Source organism: Pseudophryne corroboree, chromosome 1, assembly GCF_028390025.1.
Source record: "Pseudophryne corroboree isolate aPseCor3 chromosome 1, aPseCor3.hap2, whole genome shotgun sequence".
NCBI lineage: Eukaryota > Metazoa > Chordata > Amphibia > Anura > Myobatrachidae > Pseudophryne > Pseudophryne corroboree.
In genome coordinates, this window is record NC_086444.1 from 874,032,014 (window position 1) to 874,050,015 (window position 18,002).

At 44.4% G+C, this 18,002-nt stretch overlaps 1 pseudogene; it reads left to right on the plus strand.

Moving 5' to 3' along the window:
* Nucleotides 1-2,925: 2,925 nt before the first annotated feature.
* On the plus strand, nucleotides 2,926-3,044 carry LOC134936759 (5S ribosomal RNA; annotated as a pseudogene).
* Nucleotides 3,045-18,002: the final 14,958 nt, after the last annotated feature.

Sequence of the window (18,002 nt, forward strand, 5' to 3'; positions counted from 1 at the left end):
CTCCAAACAAAGGAATTTCTTTTCTTTTGGTGAGATGTGGGTTCTTCTACATCCACTAAATTTATGTATATTATAGACACTGATATGCCTGTTGGTGAATGGCAAACCTGACATTTTCTTTTTCATTTTCTTCTTCTTTCTCTCCTCTAGAGATGTTTTTTTTATTTTTTTGAGTTATGCTCATGGTACTCTACATTGCAAACACACGATAGTAAATTAAAATGAAAAATTTGTTTTCCCTACAGGAAAAGGCAGTCTGGAGGACAAAGGGGTATGACCAGGAGTCCTCAGGACTGTGGACAGGTGGACACGGTAAGCCAGTAGCCCCCAGAGCATACCTTCCAAGTCTAGCTGAGGTGGCACACGGTCTGACTCATCTAGGCAAAGAGGGTATGTGCAGGCTGATAAGAGCCTACTGGTGTGCGCTAGGATTCTATTCTCATGCAGGTAATAGAGCAATGACCTGTTTTGCTTGCTTGAGGAAGAATATTGGTAAAGCAATACCAACAGAGCCATCCCATATCCCTCCTGCAGACGGATCTTTTCAGGAAATACAAATCGACTTCGTACAGTTAACACCCTTTAGGAATTATTGTTATGTATTGGTGTGCACTGATGTTTTCTCAAACTGGGTAGAGGCATTTCCTGCCACCACGGATGCTGCTGTGTTTACCGCAAAGAAAAATTGTGCAGAAATTTGTGTGTAGATAATGGTACCCCTAGAAGTAGGAGCAAAGCTTGAAATTGTACTATTGTGATCATAGATACTGCCACTAGTATTATGTAGCATCGGAACCACTCCCAGATCTTCACTCAACGAATCACCCTCTTCAAAATTTGTTTTGGTTTTGGTGTTTGTGTCTTTTTGGTTGTTTTTGGAAGACAACCTCATGTCATGATTGATCTGCACAATGATCAGAAATACACCAATGAGGTGACAGTACAGTACCTTATTGAGATGAGCCAGAATTTGAGAATTTGACAAAAGAACTTGAACCTGTTGATTGCTGGTATGCCAAATACTAACTGTCTTGATTGTGAACCAAGAGACTGTGTGATTGTTCTTACGCTCAGGTTGCCTAATAGACAGGTGGGAAGGACCATACCAAGTTTTGTTGACAGCACTATCCTAGTGAAAGTAGCCGAGAGAGAGACTTGGGTCCACGATTCCCATTGCAGGAAAGTCGGTAGTCCGGTAGGAACTCGTAAATGTAGTGAGATCGCAAAAGTATCACCAGAGACTCTGTTCCGTGAAGACTGAGAGGCGGCACTGTTGAACACTACCTGAGCGTACTAAAGGATTGCAGAAAGACCAGTCATTGTAATTGATTTGTTATGAACAAGAGTTGTTTTGTTCTATTTCTCTTTTCTCTCTTTCCCGCTGACAAACATTTTTTTTCAGGATATTCTATTTTTGCGAGGTTTTTTTATGAGGAGTCGAGTGTTTGACTGGAACTGGTTCTGGAGGAAGGAGTGATTTCCTTATAGGATCCCAGGATTAGCCGATCAGTTTGTTAAAGTCAGAGAAAAATCAAAGGTCTAGTAGTTATGGAGTTCGGAGGTAATTAGGAACAATCAGACAATGGCTATTCACACATTGCAGATAAAGAGCTCATTAATATATGTGGAAGAAAGGTTTATGAATGGCTCTCCCCGAACTCCGAAGGTTTATGTTATTTAGGATGGACACTACTTATAACCCTTGTTCAATTATTAAACAGACCTAGCATACGTTCCAGAAATGGAAACAATGTTCAGAAAATGATAGGAATATGTAGATCATGAAAATTTAATATGTCACTGTCACGATTTGTTTGTGTCTTCTTCATCTACCCAGCAGAACCTCAATCGAATCCAAACATCAGTGTACAAAGACGTAGGTAGATGTATGTGTGAAATGTTCGTCGCAAATCAGACATTAAAGGCCAAAGCACTGTCCCAGCATACTTTATAGGTTGAATGTTGTCCCACACCCAACCAGTGGTCCCGTGACCGCCGAGTGCATATAGAGGATATCTCGTCCTCCTCCCTGTCTTCCCCAAATATAGTCAAGTGTCTGATTTGCGAAATGAATACATACTTGTGTCTAGGTCACCGATTATTGTATGAAATATTTTTTTTCTTATGTTAATAATTGATGGCAGTTATTGTTTACTGCCAAAGGGTGGACTGTCGAAGTCAAAAATATTACATAAAAAGAACATACAAACTACACACATTATGAGTCGCTATACTTGCAAATACACGCAGCGAGCACAGCAATATATATGGTAACACACGCATTTACACGGACATGCCACAGAGATGGATTCGACACGTATTTCATACAGCACATAATTATAATAATATCAAGCTCTAGACATCATGATGATTTAAAATTATATAATGAAGTAATGTCATGTATGTGTATTATTTGAACGAAGCCAGATACACCTGTCATATTTGGTATTTAAGCAACCAGATTAATGTGTAGATTCATTTGATACTTGTTATTAAGTTGTAGGACATTGCAACAAATAGTAATGATTAAATGTATGAAAGGTAAAATCACTTTTATTAGAACAATAGATATTCCAAACAGGTAGTGGACAGGAAGCTCAGGCCAGCCCCTTTGGATGTCTTCAAGGCTAAACTTACTCATATTATTAACTGATTGATGTAAGAAAATTGCTCTTCATAATAGTGTTAAAAACTCTCTATCTAAAGAGCAACTATCATTCTCCTTCTCACATGATTTCCGGACTCTCACCAGCGATCCAGTGATACATGGTGGAATTGGACATTCCCCGGTTATTTACCATGCCTAACGTTGGCAGCAGATCCACTCATCCTATTTACAAACCTTTCCTTACTCTATACCACTTTTTCCTACTAAACCCTTGTGAACTCTCATCAGTGATCCCGGAGCAAGGGCAGCAAAATTGGTCCTACTATCATACCACACTGTAAATACCCAAATCCGTCCGATCTTGGAAGCTAAGCAGTGTTGAGCTGGGTCAGCACTTGGATGGGAAACCTCCTAGGAAGACCTAGTGCAGTAGGGACTTGGATTTAGTAATTCACTCCGTGCCTAAAACTGACAGCAGATTCACTACTTATACTTTGGATTTTTCCATCTTTTCAGCTCCCCTCACAAGTAATTTAACATATACATCCTCATTGGTACATTAGTGGACTTCACTGAACTTATGCACTTATTCTGATTTTGACCCAGTTGTGCCCTGCATTTAACCCCTGGCATATCTGTGTGTCCCCTATACATTGACCCATTTTGGGTCTTGATTTATACATCTGATCCATATTTAGTAGAGATCATTTTTGTGAGTCCTTCTTTCATGCATGTCAAATGTTTGTATACTTGTTAGTTTGTCTAGGATACATCAAATGTTCAAATTTTAATTAACTTATTAATAAAATATTTTGTATTAATCTATATTTATTTCAGCTTTTTTCTAATTAACCAAGAGTGTGCCCACAAAGAGTCTTTTCTTTCTTCCTTAGTTTGTCTACCAATCACTGACTCAGGGTGCACCACCAGTACAATTATTTGGAAAAATCTTTTACAGAATTTGACGGCAGACAAGAACCACTTGGCCCATCTAGTCTGCCCTTTTTTTTAACCATATTTTTATCTCAAAACTTATTTGATCCTTGTTTCTTTGTAAGGATATCCTTATATCTATCCCATGCATGTTTGAATTGCTCTACTGTCTTAGCCTCTACTACCTCTGATGGGAGGCTATTCCACTTGTCCACTACCCTTTCTGTGAAGTAATGTTTCCTCATATGTCTCCTGAACAAACCCCCCCCCCCCCCCCCCCTCCAGTCTCATTGCATGTCCTCATGTCCTATTGCTTCTCTTCATATGGAGAATGTTTCCCTCCTGGACTTTGTTAAAACCCTTGATATATTTGAAAGTTCTATCATGTCCCCCCTTTCCCTTCTCTGCACCAAACTATAGATATTGAGATTTTTTAGTCTTTCTGAGTATGTTTTGTGATGTAGGCCATGCACAATTTTAGTTGCCCTTCTTTGTACAGTCTCTAATGTATTAATATCATTTTAAAGATATGGCCTCCAGAATTGAACACAGTATTCTAGATGAGGCCATACCAATGACCTATACAGTGGCATTATTACTTCTTTCTTTCTGCTGCTGATTCCTCTCCCAATGCAGCCAAGAATCTGACTAGCCGTCCTCATTGCTTTGTTACATTGCTTACCTGCCTTTAAGTCACCTGAAATAGTGACTCCTAGATGCCTTTCCTCCTCAGTAGTTTCCAGTATAGTGCCATTATTATTACTACTGTATTTAGTTTTTGGATTTTTGAGACCCAAGTGCATGATTTAGCATTTTTTTTGCCATTAAACTGTAATTTCCAAGCTCTTGACCATTCCTCTAGTCTACCTAGATCCTCAATCATTTGTTTTACCCCACCTGGTGTGTCTAGCCTGTTGCATACCTTTGTGTCATCGGCAAAAAGGCATACTTTCCCTTCAATGCCATTTGCAATGTCACCAATAAAGATATTAAAAAGCACTGGTCCAAGTACAGATCCCTGGGGTACTCCACTGGTAACATTTCCCTCCTGTGAAAGCACTCCATTTACCACAACTCTCTGTTTTCTATCCTGCAGCCAAGATCTTATCCATTCAATAATCCTAGTATCTTCCTTTCTTCCTTATATTAATGAAGTCTGGTTTCTTCTTCATCTTCATTGATATTACATCAAAATATCTTACGAACAGTGCGATATCCCCCAATTCTTCCATGTTAATTGCAGTAACGCCTATCAGATTTTTTATTTTTATTTTTTTGTTGGGGGGGAGGATGACACGTCCCCTTGCCCTCCCTGTTCTGGCGCCTATGTAAGTAAGGGTAAAATAGTATTGTGTATGTACCCTCTACAGCAGACAGGGTTATTCCACATGCGGCCCTCCATCTGCTGTTGAGCTATACATTTCAGCATGCACTGCCACAACTTGCTATTATAGCATGATAAAACTGTGGCAGTGCAAGCTGGTATGTTAGTTTCACAATAGCTGTAGGGCTGCATGTTATATACCCCTGCTCTATAGTAACACCGAAATTTTATTAACTTTAACTCCCTTTTCAAATCTTCTACAAATATTCACAAATCAGGCTGAGTAGAAAACCTTTTTTTTTTTTTTTTTTTTTTTAGCTAAAATGAAAGGGGACTATTTAGGCTTATTTGGAAGGCATAGTTGTCAAAAAACGTAGCTTTGGCAGCATGCAGTAGCACTGTTTTGCTCCCCGGTGATACTGCCTGACAGCAGTAAGCAAATACCACATCGCCAGGAAATCAGGGTCCCTTCTGTGCATTCATGATCTGGCATTGCCACCCCACGCATGCACAGTGCATTGGAGGTCCGATCTCTGATTTCCAGTGCATATTCAATAATTAAAAAAATTACAAGAACCAATAGGAATAAAAAATAATAATAATGTAAATTTTTTTATAACATGAACCTATGTTAAATATGGAATAGCTGGCTACCTTCCACATGTTTTGCCTGGGGAAAGCTGTCATAGGACATGGCTACTGGCCCATTATAGGTGATAACCAATAGCAACAGTAGCCATTGATAGCTAGAGCTGTTCTGGGTTTAATATCTAGACCCCTAAGCCACTTTTTTTTACAAAATATCCTAAACCTTGACTAATGCAACCTCCTACTCTCTCCCTCACTCCGTACTCTGGGTGTAATTCGATCGCTGTCTGAATTACTTTGTGGAGTGCACACACGCAGTGGCCGCACTGCACGTGCGCACCCCAGGAGCCCAGCTATCAGCAACTCACTGGCTGTGATAGCCTCTGCCTGATTAACAGGCAGAGGCGGTCGCGGGGCGGGAGGGGGCGTGCCAACGGCGTTAGAGGAGTGTCTGGAGCATTGGGGGGGCAGGCCGCGGTGATTGCATGACATGTCACACGCAGCCGCTGCAACCCAGAACGCTGCGTGTAGCTCCCTACCAACGCGTAGGAGCTGCGCAGGTAGAGAACTACCCACCAGTTACAAAAGCATCACCGCCGTGTGATGCTTTTGTACCTGTTCCGGGAAGGGGGGGCGGGAAGCAGGGCCTGACATGCGGGGCAGACTAGCCAACTCTGAATTACCCCCTGTGTTCTCTTGAATCTATCCTCAGTGCTGTAGCTCATGTCATCTTCCTAACTGCTTCACATTTGACTTCTTCTCACTTTCCTCCTTCACTAACTTTCCTTCCCTTTATTTATGCATCAGGTCCTTCTTTATAAAGAAGAATCATTCAGGATCCAATTTTTTTTTATAATTTCAATCAATACTTGGCAAATGATATGGATGTGTAGAGGCACAGTCTTTTTGTGCTACCATCTTCATCTATTTTCACTTCAATAATTACAGTTATGAGGTTGAACATGATAAATAAATCCAGGTAGTCACCTTTTATGGACACTCTCCTCCCAGATTATGTCAGAAATTATTGCAATAGGTGCATTCCTCTCATTTTTCTAAGCATAAATGTAATTATTTGTGACCTTCTTTCCATCAAGATGTAAATATCTTTGTCTCTGCATGCTGAACCTGTGCCCAACATAACTTACCTGTCGATACATAACCATTGTCCGTTCCTGTAAGACATGGGACAACACAGATACTGAGTTTCAGAAATAAGAGATGGTTGACAGGAAGTGAGATGGGAGAGGACAGTGTAAGAAGAAAGTTAAATTTGTGAATCATCAGCATAGAGGCAGTATCGGAACCTAAAGGTACTGATAAACTGAAAGAAATGTAGAGGGAAAAAAGAAAGGGTCCAAATAAAAGAATATGGGGTACCCCAACAGGAAAGGTGGAAGTGGCGGTAAGGTAGAGGTGGGTATAGATACAGCAGAGTGGTTAGACAAGTAGGAGGTACAGTAAGTTAAGAAAGAAGAAGGAACTGGAGTTGATAGGTGGAGATGGGGTTAAGGGAGTAGCTGGAGTTAGAAGAGGCAGGCATGGATTTCAGCCACAGAGGGTCATGAGAAGGGTTGGAGACTGAAGGGATAAGATCTTATGGCAGATGGAGCTAAAGTCTGAGGCAAAGTCAAGTGCACTAAAGGAATGGGATGGGGTGAGATGAGGGAGATGAAGTTCATAAAGTTGTGAGTGTTAGATGACTGAAAAAAGGTGAAGGCCTAAAAACAGGATTGGTTACTGAGTGAGAGAAGAGCTTTAAGATGAGTGATTGAACCTGAAGTGGAGGAAGAGAGCATGATTTCCTCCAGAGGTGCAGGGTTGGCCAGGGGATCAACTTAAATGTATCAGCTGGGGCAGTAGAGTCAAGTACAGTAGTTAAGGCTTGATCATAGAGGGAGACAGCTTCATTAGATAGGGGTGAGGGTAATGGTAGAAGAGAAAAGTACATATGAGTTTCTAACTGGTGTGGTCAAGGCTGTAAAGATTTAACCTAGTAAGAGTAGGGAGGGAGTACAGTTTGTGTAGAGATTGGGGAGTTTTTTTTAAGTCAAAGGACAAGGAGGGGGCTGAGAAAGGTTTGGAAATAACAGTAATGAAGGAATCATCAATCAGCATGTTGAAACCAGGAACAGTGAGGAGAGGTCAGAGGAGAGATTGTGGGAGAGCCAGTTAGAGAAGTTATCAAGGAATGGGAGACAGGGCCATGTGAAAGTGGACAGTATGGAAAAGTCGGTTTGAATGGATCTCATAGCAGGAGGAGATAGAAGGTGTAGGGTGAATGACATGGAATGTACAGTGGGGGGTTAGGAGGGCAACCCCAACATGAAATTGGATCTAGGAGTGAGAATGAGAAAGAATCTTCCATAGGAGATGGCATCCAATGTCAAATGAATATATAAATATTTCCATGATTGCAATGAAAAAGGTGGAGGATTTTTGGGTGCTGGTCAGTTTGTTGTAAACTGACCTTGTATTCCAGTGATGTAAGAACAAAATAAGAGAGCTATGAATGAGGTTAGAGGGGTTTAAGGAATGATGGGGCAGGTTGGGTTTAAGGTTAGAGGAGTGGGGGATGGAGGGAAGATCTGCCGGGGATGATGATGGGAGTAACATAGTGAGAGAGGGGAACAAGGAAAGAAGGAGAGAATGAAGAGCAAAATATGATAAGGTAGTAAAATAAACAAAGACAGTAGTACAGTGGCAGATTGGTATGAACTCTTAAAATAGATATAGGCAGTAGTACAGTTGCAACAGTACAATAGCTTAAGTATATTTTCTCCCATCAGTTTCCTTCTCACCTATCTTCTTTCAATTACAAATACCTGTCCACTGTGTCCTACTTCTCTCCTGCCACTGAGGATGAGGTCCATGCACATCTTTCATCCTCTCACCCCCCCCCCCCCAACTGCCACCTTGTTTCTCACACCTCCTCCACTCCCTCATTCCTACATTCCTAAAGCCTGCTTTCCCCTCATTCACAACTTCAATATGTCCCCTCTCATCTGGTACTTCCCCTCCACCTCCTTCAAGCGTGCTATCAAGACTCCCATAAACAAAAGACCCGCTCTTGACCCAGCCTAATTCTTAGTTTCAGATTTCTAAAACGCAATATGTCAAGATTCAAACTTATTGTGCTCCCCTCATCCAGGTCTCCCTCACCTCCCCCACTCAATCTATATGTTAACAGCACTGCACTTACCTTTGTTCCTCAAGTATGCTGCCTGGACGACTCCTCCTTCTCCTTCACACCCCATATTCATTTCACACTCCTGTCGCTTACATCTTCACAACATTTCTACAATCAAGCTTTTCCTCACTATTGATGCCTCATTCATGTACTTGTCAGTTCCCATCTAGAGTACTGCAATCTCCTCCTTTCTGGCCTCTGACTCACTCATCTCCCCCCACTTCAATAAATTATGAAGACCTCTGCTGCCCGGCTCATTTATCTCTCTCACCGCCTTGTGGCAGCGTCCCCCTTTGCAAACTGCTTCACTGGATCCCCATTGACTACACGGAACTTAGTGTAAACTCCTCATTCTAACATATGAAGTTCTCAATTGTGCCACACCCTGTTACATTTCAGACCTCCTTTCTGTCCCCCCTCCCTCCCATCCTCTTCGCTCCTCCACTAACTGTTGTCTCACCTCCACTGTGATCACCTCCTCTCACTGCCACTGGAAATCACTCTTGTGCAGTCAGACTCCCTGCCAGCCTCCACACTTTTAAATGAACCTTTAGGACTTTCTTCTTTACACAAGCCTATCAGCAATCATATCTTTCTACTGAGCGTGGTATTCCAGTGGGGTAGGAACAAAATAAGAGAGTTATGAATGACCATGTCATCATGGATCATAGACAGTGATGAAATGGAAGATTTACATGCTCCTGGTGACTGCAGTGGGTCCAGCGCGGCTTTTGAGTCTCAGTGGTCATGTAACTGTCATTCAGGGTCAGCTCTTCTGACGTTCCTGTAAGTATTGTTACTCTATCCATAACCCTAATACCTAACCCTAACGCTCCCTCTAGTGCAAAGGTTTTCAAACTCGGTCCTCAGGACCCCAAACAGTGCATGTTTTCCACGTTTCCTCACAGAATCACAAATGAAATAATGAGCACCACATGTGAGTCTTTTAAAATGTGTCAGTGATAGAGATGAGCGGGTTCGGTTTCTCTGAATCCGAACCCGCCAGAACTTCATGTTTTTTTTCACGGGTCCGAGCGACTCGGATCTTCCCGCCTTGCTCGGTTAACCCGAGCGCGCCCGAACGTCATCATGACGCTGTCGGATTCTCGCGAGGCTCGGATTCTATCGCGAGACTCGGATTCTATATAAGGAGCCGCGCGTCGCCGCCATTTTCACACGTGCATTGAGATTGATAGGGAGAGGACGTGGCTGGCGTCCTCTCCGTTTAGACACTTGATTTACTAATTTTGGGGAGCATTAGGAGTACTCAGTAGTGTACAGTGCAGAGTTTTGCTGATAGTGACCAGTGACCACCACTTTTATTTATAATCCGTTCTCTGCCTGAAAAAAGCGATACACAGCACACAGTGACTCAGTCACATACCATATCTGTGTGCACTGCTCAGGCTCAGGCCAGTGTGCTGCATCATCTATTATCTATATATAATATTATATATCTGTCTGACTGCTCAGCTCACACAGCTTATAATTGTGGGGGAGACTGGGGAGCACTACTGCAGTGCCAGTTATAGGTTATAGCAGGAGCCAGGAGTACATAATATATTATATAGTGAGTGACCACCAGACACACAGTGCAGTTTATTTAATATATCCGTTCTCTGCCTGAAAAAAGCGATACACACAGTGACTCAGTCAGTCACATACCATATCTGTGTGCACTGCTCAGGCTCAGGCCAGTGTGCTGCATCATCTATATATATTATATATCTGTCTGACTGCTCAGCTCACACAGCTTATAATTGTGGGGGAGACTGGGGAGCACTACTGCAGTGCCAGTTATAGGTTATAGCAGGAGCCAGGAGTACATAATATTATATTAAAATTAAACAGTGCACACTTTTGCTGCAGGAGTGCCACTGCCAGTGTGACTAGTGACCAGTGACCTGACCACCAGTATATAATATTAGTAGTATACTATCTCTTTATCAACCAGTCTATATTAGCAGCAGACACAGTACAGTGCGGTAGTTCACGGCTGTGGCTACCTCTGTGTCGGCACTCGGCAGCCCGTCCATAATTGTATATACCACCTAACCGTGGTTTTTTTTTCTTTCTTTATACATACATACTAGTTACGAGTATACTATCTCTTTATCAACCAGTCTATATATTAGCAGCAGACACAGTACAGTGCGGTAGTTCACGGCTGTGGCTACCTCTGTGTCGGCACTCGGCAGCCTGTCCATAATTGTATATACCACCTAACCGTGGTTTTTTTTTCTTTCTTTATACATACATACTAGTTACGAGTATACTATCTCTTTATCAACCAGTCTATATATTAGCAGCAGACACAGTACAGTGCGGTAGTTCACGGCTGTGGCTACCTCTGTGTCGGCACTCGGCAGCCCGTCCATAATTGTATATACCACCTAACCGTGGTTTTTTTTTCTTTCTTTATACATACATACTAGTTACGAGTATACTATCTCTTTATCAACCAGTCTATATATTAGCAGCAGACACAGTACAGTGCGGTAGTTCACGGCTGTGGCTACCTCTGTGTCGGCACTCGGCAGCCCGTCCATAATTGTATATACCACCTAACCGTGGTTTTTTTTTCTTTCTTTATACATACATACTAGTTACGAGTATACTATCTCTTTATCAACCAGTCTATATATTAGCAGCAGACACAGTACAGTGCGGTAGTTCACGGCTGTGGCTACCTCTGTGTCGGCACTCGGCAGCCCGTCCATAATTGTATATACCACCTAACTGTGGTTTTTTTTTCTTTCTTTATACATACATACTAGTTACGAGTATACTATCTCTTTATCAACCAGTCTATATATTAGCAGCAGACACAGTACAGTGCGGTAGTTCACGGCTGTGGCTACCTCTGTGTCGGCACTCGGCAGCCCGTCCATAATTGTATATACCACCTAACCGTGGGTTTTTTTTCTTTCTTTATACATACATACTAGTTACGAGTATACTATCTCTTTATCAACCAGTCTATATATTAGCAGCAGACACAGTACAGTGCGGTAGTTCACGGCTGTGGCTACCTCTGTGTCGGCACTCGGCAGCCCGTCCATAATTGTATATACCACCTAACCGTGGTTTTTTTTTCTTTCTTTATACATACATACTAGTTACGAGTATACTATCTCTTTATCAACCAGTCTATATATTAGCAGCAGACACAGTACAGTGCGGTAGTTCACGGCTGTGGCTACCTCTGTGTCGGCACTCGGCAGCCCGTCCATAATTGTATATACCACCTAACCGTGGTTTTTTTTTCTTTCTTTATACATACATACTAGTTACGAGTATACTATCTCTTTATCAACCAGTCTATATATTAGCAGCAGACACAGTACAGTGCGGTAGTTCACGGCTGTGGCTACCTCTGTGTCGGCACTCGGCAGCCCGTCCATAATTGTATACTAGTATCCAATCCATCCATCTCCATTGTTTACCTGAGGTGCCTTTTAGTTGTGCCTATTAAAATATGGAGAACAAAAATGTTGAGGTTCCAAAATTAGGGAAAGATCAAGATCCACTTCCACCTCGTGCTGAAGCTGCTGCCACTAGTCATGGCCGAGACGATGAAACGCCAGCAACGTCGTCTGCCAAGGCCGATGCCCAATGGCATAGTACAGAGCATGTCAAAACCAAAACACCAAATATCAGTAAAAAAAGGACTCCAAAACCTAAAATAAAATTGTCGGAGGAGAAGCGTAAACTTGCCAATATGCCATTTACCACACGGAGTGGCAAGGAACGGCTGAGGCCCTGGCCTATGTTCATGGCTAGTGGTTCAGCTTCACATGAGGATGGAAGCACTCAGCCTCTCGCTAGAAAACTGAAAAGACTCAAGCTGGCAAAAGGCAAAGCACCGCAAAGAACTGTGCGTTCTTTGAAATCCCAAATCCACAAGGAGAGTCCAATTGTGTCGGTTGCGATGCCTGACCTTCCCAACACTGGACGTGAAGAGCATGCGCCTTCCACCATTTGCACGCCCCCTGCAAGTGCTGGAAGGAGCACCCGCAGTCCAGTTCCTGATAGTCAGATTGAAGATGTCAGTGTTGAAGTACACCAGGATGAGGAGGATATGGGTGTTGCTGGCGCTGGGGAGGAAATTGACCAGGAGGATTCTGATGGTGAGGTGGTTTGTTTAAGTCAGGCACCCGGGGAGACACCTGTTGTCCGTGGGAGGAATATGGCCGTTGACATGCCAGGTGAAAATACCAAAAAAATCAGCTCTTCGGTGTGGAGGTATTTCACCAGAAATGCGGACAACAGGTGTCAAGCCGTGTGTTCCCTTTGTCAAGCTGTAATAAGTAGGGGTAAGGACGTTAACCACCTCGGAACATCCTCCCTTATACGTCACCTGCAGCGCATTCATAATAAGTCAGTGACAAGTTCAAAAACTTTGGGTGACAGCGGAAGCAGTCCACTGACCAGTAAATCCCTTCCTCTTGTAACCAAGCTCACGCAAACCACCCCACCAACTCCCTCAGTGTCAATTTCCTCCTTCCCCAGGAATGCCAATAGTCCTGCAGGCCATGTCACTGGCAATTCTGACGAGTCCTCTCCTGCCTGGGATTCCTCCGATGCATCCTTGCGTGTAACGCCTACTGCTGCTGGCGCTGCTGTTGTTGCCGCTGGGAGTCGATGGTCATCCCAGAGGGGAAGTCGTAAGCCCACTTGTACTACTTCCAGTAAGCAATTGACTGTTCAACAGTCCTTTGCGAGGAAGATGAAATATCACAGCAGTCATCCTACTGCAAAGCGGATAACTGAGGCCTTGGCATCCTGGGTGGTGAGAAACGTGGTTCCGGTATCCATCATTACTGCAGAGCCAACTAGAGACTTGTTGGAGGTACTGTGTCCCCGGTACCAAATACCATCTAGGTTCCATTTCTCTAGGCAGGCGATACCGAAAATGTACACAGACCTCAGAAAAAGAGTCACCAGTGTCCTAAAAAATGCAGCTGTACCCAATGTCCACTTAACCACGGACATGTGGACAAGTGGAGCAGGGCAGGGTCAGGACTATATGACTGTGACAGCCCACTGGGTAGATGTATGGACTCCCGCCGCAAGAAAAGCAGCGGCGGCACCAGTAGCAGCATCTCGCAAACGCCAACTCTTTCCTAGGCAGGCTACGCTTTGTATCACCGCTTTCCAGAATACGCACACAGCTGAAAACCTCTTACGGCAACTGAGGAAGATCATCGCGGAATGGCTTACCCCAATTGGACTCTCCTGTGGATTTGTGGCATCGGACAACGCCAGCAATATTGTGTGTGCATTAAATCTGGGCCAATTCCAGCACGTCCCATGTTTTGCACATACCTTGAATTTGGTGGTGCAGAATTTTTTAAAAAACGACAGGGGCGTGCAAGAGATGCTGTCGGTGGCCAGAAGAATTGCGGGACACTTTCGGCGTACAGGCACCACGTACAGAAAACTGGAGCACCACCAAAAACTACTGAACCTGCCCTGCCATCATCTGAAGCAAGAAGTGGTAACGAGGTGGAATTCAACCCTCTATATGCTTCAGAGGTTGGAGGAGCAGCAAAAGGCCATTCAAGCCTATACAATTGAGCACGATATAGTAGGTGGAATGCACCTGTCTCAAGTGCAGTGGAGAATGATTTCAACGTTGTGCAAGGTTCTGATGCCCTTTGAACTTGCCACACGTGAAGTCAGTTCAGACACTGCCAGCCTGAGTCAGGTCATTCCCCTCATCAGGCTTTTGCAGAAGAAGCTGGAGGCATTGAAGAAGGAGCTAAAAGGGAGCGATTCCGCTAGGCATGTGGGACTTGTGGATGCAGCCCTGAATTCGCTTAACAAGGATTCACGGGTGGTCAATCTGTTGAAATCAGAGCACTACATTTTGGCCACCGTGCTCGATCCTAGATTTAAAGCCTACCTTGGATCTCTCTTTCCGGCAGACACAGGTCTGCTGGGGTTGAAAGACCTGCTGGTGACAAAATTGTCAAGTCAAGCGGAACGCGACCTGTCAACATCTCCTCCTTCACATTCTCCCGCAACTGGGGGTGCGAGGAAAAGGCTCAGAATTCCGAGCCCACCCGCTGGTGGTGATGCAGGGCAGTCTGGAGCGACTGCTGATGCTGACATCTGGTCCGGACTGAAGGACCTGACAACGATTACGGACATGTCGTCTACTGTCACTGCATATGATTCTCTCAACATTGATAGAATGGTGGAGGATTATATGAGTGACCGCATCCAAGTAGGCACGTCACACAGTCCGTACTTATACTGGCAGGAAAAAGAGGCAATTTGGAGGCCCTTGCACAAACTGGCTTTATTCTACCTAAGTTGCCCTCCCACAAGTGTGTACTCCGAAAGAGTGTTTAGTGCCGCCGCTCACCTTGTCAGCAATCGGCGTACGAGGTTACATCCAGAAAATGTGGAGAAGATGATGTTCATTAAAATGAATTATAATCAATTCCTCCGCGGAGACATTGACCAGCAGCAATTGCCTCCACAAAGTACACAGGGAGCTGAGATGGTGGATTCCAGTGGGGACGAATTGATAATCTGTGAGGAGGGGGATGTACACGGTGATATATCGGAGGGTGAAGATGAGGTGGACATCTTGCCTCTGTAGAGCCAGTTTGTGCAAGGAGAGATTATTGCTTCTTTTTTGGGGGGGGTCCAAACCAACCCGTCATATCAGTCACAGTCGTGTGGCAGACCCTGTCACTGAAATGATGGGTTGGTTAAAGTGTGCATGTCCTGTTTTGTTTATACAACATAAGGGTGGGTGGGAGGGCCCAAGGACAATTCCATCTTGCACCTCTTTTTTCTTTTCTTTTTCTTTGCATCATGTGCTGATTGGGGAGGTTTTTTTTGGAAGGGACATCCTGCGTGACACTGCAGTGCCACTCCTAGATGGGCCCGGTGTTTGTGTCGGCCACTAGGGTCGCTAATCTTACTCACACAGTCAGCTACCTCATTGCGCCTCTTTTTTTCTTTGCGTCATGTGCTGTTTGGGGAGGGTTTTTTGGAAGGGACATCCTGCGTGACACTGCAGTGCCACTCCTAGATGGGCCCGGTGTTTGTGTCGGCCACTAGGGTCGCTAATCTTACTCACACAGCTACCTCATTGCGCCTCTTTTTTTCTTTGCGTCATGTGCTGTTTGGGGAGGGTTTTTTGGAAGGGACATCCTGCGTGACACTGCAGTGCCACTCCTAGATGGGCCCGGTGTTTGTGTCGGCCACTAGGGTCGCTAATCTTACTCACACAGTCAGCTACCTCATTGCGCCTCTTTTTTTCTTTGCGTCATGTGCTGTTTGGGGAGGGTTTTTTGGAAGGGACATCCTGCGTGACACTGCAGTGCCACTCCTAGATGGGCCCGGTGTTTGTGTCGGCCACTAGGGTCGCTAATCTTACTCACACAGCTACCTCATTGCGCCTCTTTTTTTCTTTGCGTCATGTGCTGTTTGGGGAGGGTTTTTTGGAAGGGCCATCCTGCGTGACACTGCAGTGCCACTCCTAGATGGGCCCGGTGTTTGTGTCGGCCACTAGGGTCGCTAATCTTACTCACACAGCTACCTCATTGCGCCTCTTTTTTTCTTTGCGTCATGTGCTGTTTGGGGAGGGTTTTTTGGAAGGGCCATCCTGCGTGACACTGCAGTGCCACTCCTAGATGGGCCCGGTGTTTGTGTCGGCCACTAGGGTCGCTAATCTTACTCACACAGCTACCTCATTGCGCCTCTTTTTTTCTTTGCGTCATGTGCTGTTTGGGGAGGGTTTTTTGGAAGGGCCATCCTGCGTGACACTGCAGTGCCACTCCTAGATGGGCCCGGTGTTTGTGTCGGCCACTAGGGTCGCTAATCTTACTCACACAGCTACCTCATTGCGCCTCTTTTTTTCTTTGCGTCATGTGCTGTTTGGGGAGGGTTTTTTGGAAGGGACATCCTGCGTGACACTGCAGTGCCACTCCTAGATGGGCCCGGTGTTTGTGTCGGCCACTAGGGTCGCTAATCTTACTCACACAGTCAGCTACCTCATTGCGCCTCTTTTTTTCTTTGCGTCATGTGCTGTTTGGGGAGGGTTTTTTGGAAGGGACATCCTGCGTGACACTGCAGTGCCACTCCTAGATGGGCCCGGTGTTTGTGTCGGCCACTAGGGTCGCTAATCTTACTCACACAGCTACCTCATTGCGCCTCTTTTTTTCTTTGCGTCATGTGCTGTTTGGGGAGGGTTTTTTGGAAGGGCCATCCTGCGTGACACTGCAGTGCCACTCCTAGATGGGCCCGGTGTTTGTGTCGGCCACTAGGGTCGCTAATCTTACTCACACAGCTACCTCATTGCGCCTCTTTTTTTCTTTGCGTCATGTGCTGTTTGGGGAGGGTTTTTTGGAAGGGACATCCTGCGTGACACTGCAGTGCCACTCCTAGATGGGCCCGGTGTTTGTGTCGGCCACTAGGGTCGCTTATCTTACTCACACAGCGACCTCGGTGCAAATTTTAGGACTAAAAATAATATTGTGAGGTGTGAGGTATTCAGAATAGACTGAAAATGAGTGTAAATTATGGTTTTTGAGGTTAATAATACTTTGGGATCAAAATGACCCCCAAATTCTATGATTTAAGCTGTTTTTTAGTGTTTCTTGAAAAAAACACCCGAATCCAAAACACACCCGAATCCGACAAAAAAAATTCGGTGAGGTTTTGCCAAAACGCGTTCGAACCCAAAACACGGCCGCGGAACCGAACCCAAAACCAAAACACAAAACCCGAAAAATTTCAGGCGCTCATCTCTAGTCAGTGAGTAATAAGTGCACTTGTGCAACTGCCGGGTGATCTTGAAAATGTGAACTGTCTGGGGTCTTGAGGACCGAGTTTGAGAACCATTGCTCTAGTGCCTAACCCTAACCCCCTCCCAGTCTAACTCTTACCTCCCCCTGCAACCTAGCCCTAATCCTCCCATCCACACCCTAACCCTAAAGTCAATATTCTGACAATGTCGACATTTCTACAATTTCAACATCATAACTGTTGACATTGTAGTGTATACATTATGACTGTAACATTGTAAATGTCAGCATTTTCACTACATCCCATCTCTAGCACCCCTGACCATCCAAATACCCGCTCTTTTTTTATTGTGCAGCACTGCAGATACCTTGTGACAAAATATGAATAAAACTTAATAACAGTACTGACAGCAGAATGTCAGCGAGGCGGCATGTTAAAAAGTAATGCTGGAGAAGTTAATAATGATGATAATAAAAACACTGACAAGGTAACGCACTGCACAAAGAAGATTACCGAAGCTACAGGTTGCTAAGATGTGTTAATGGTATCTGTAACATGGCAGTGGGCAATGATTGCGCTTGGCAGGTGCC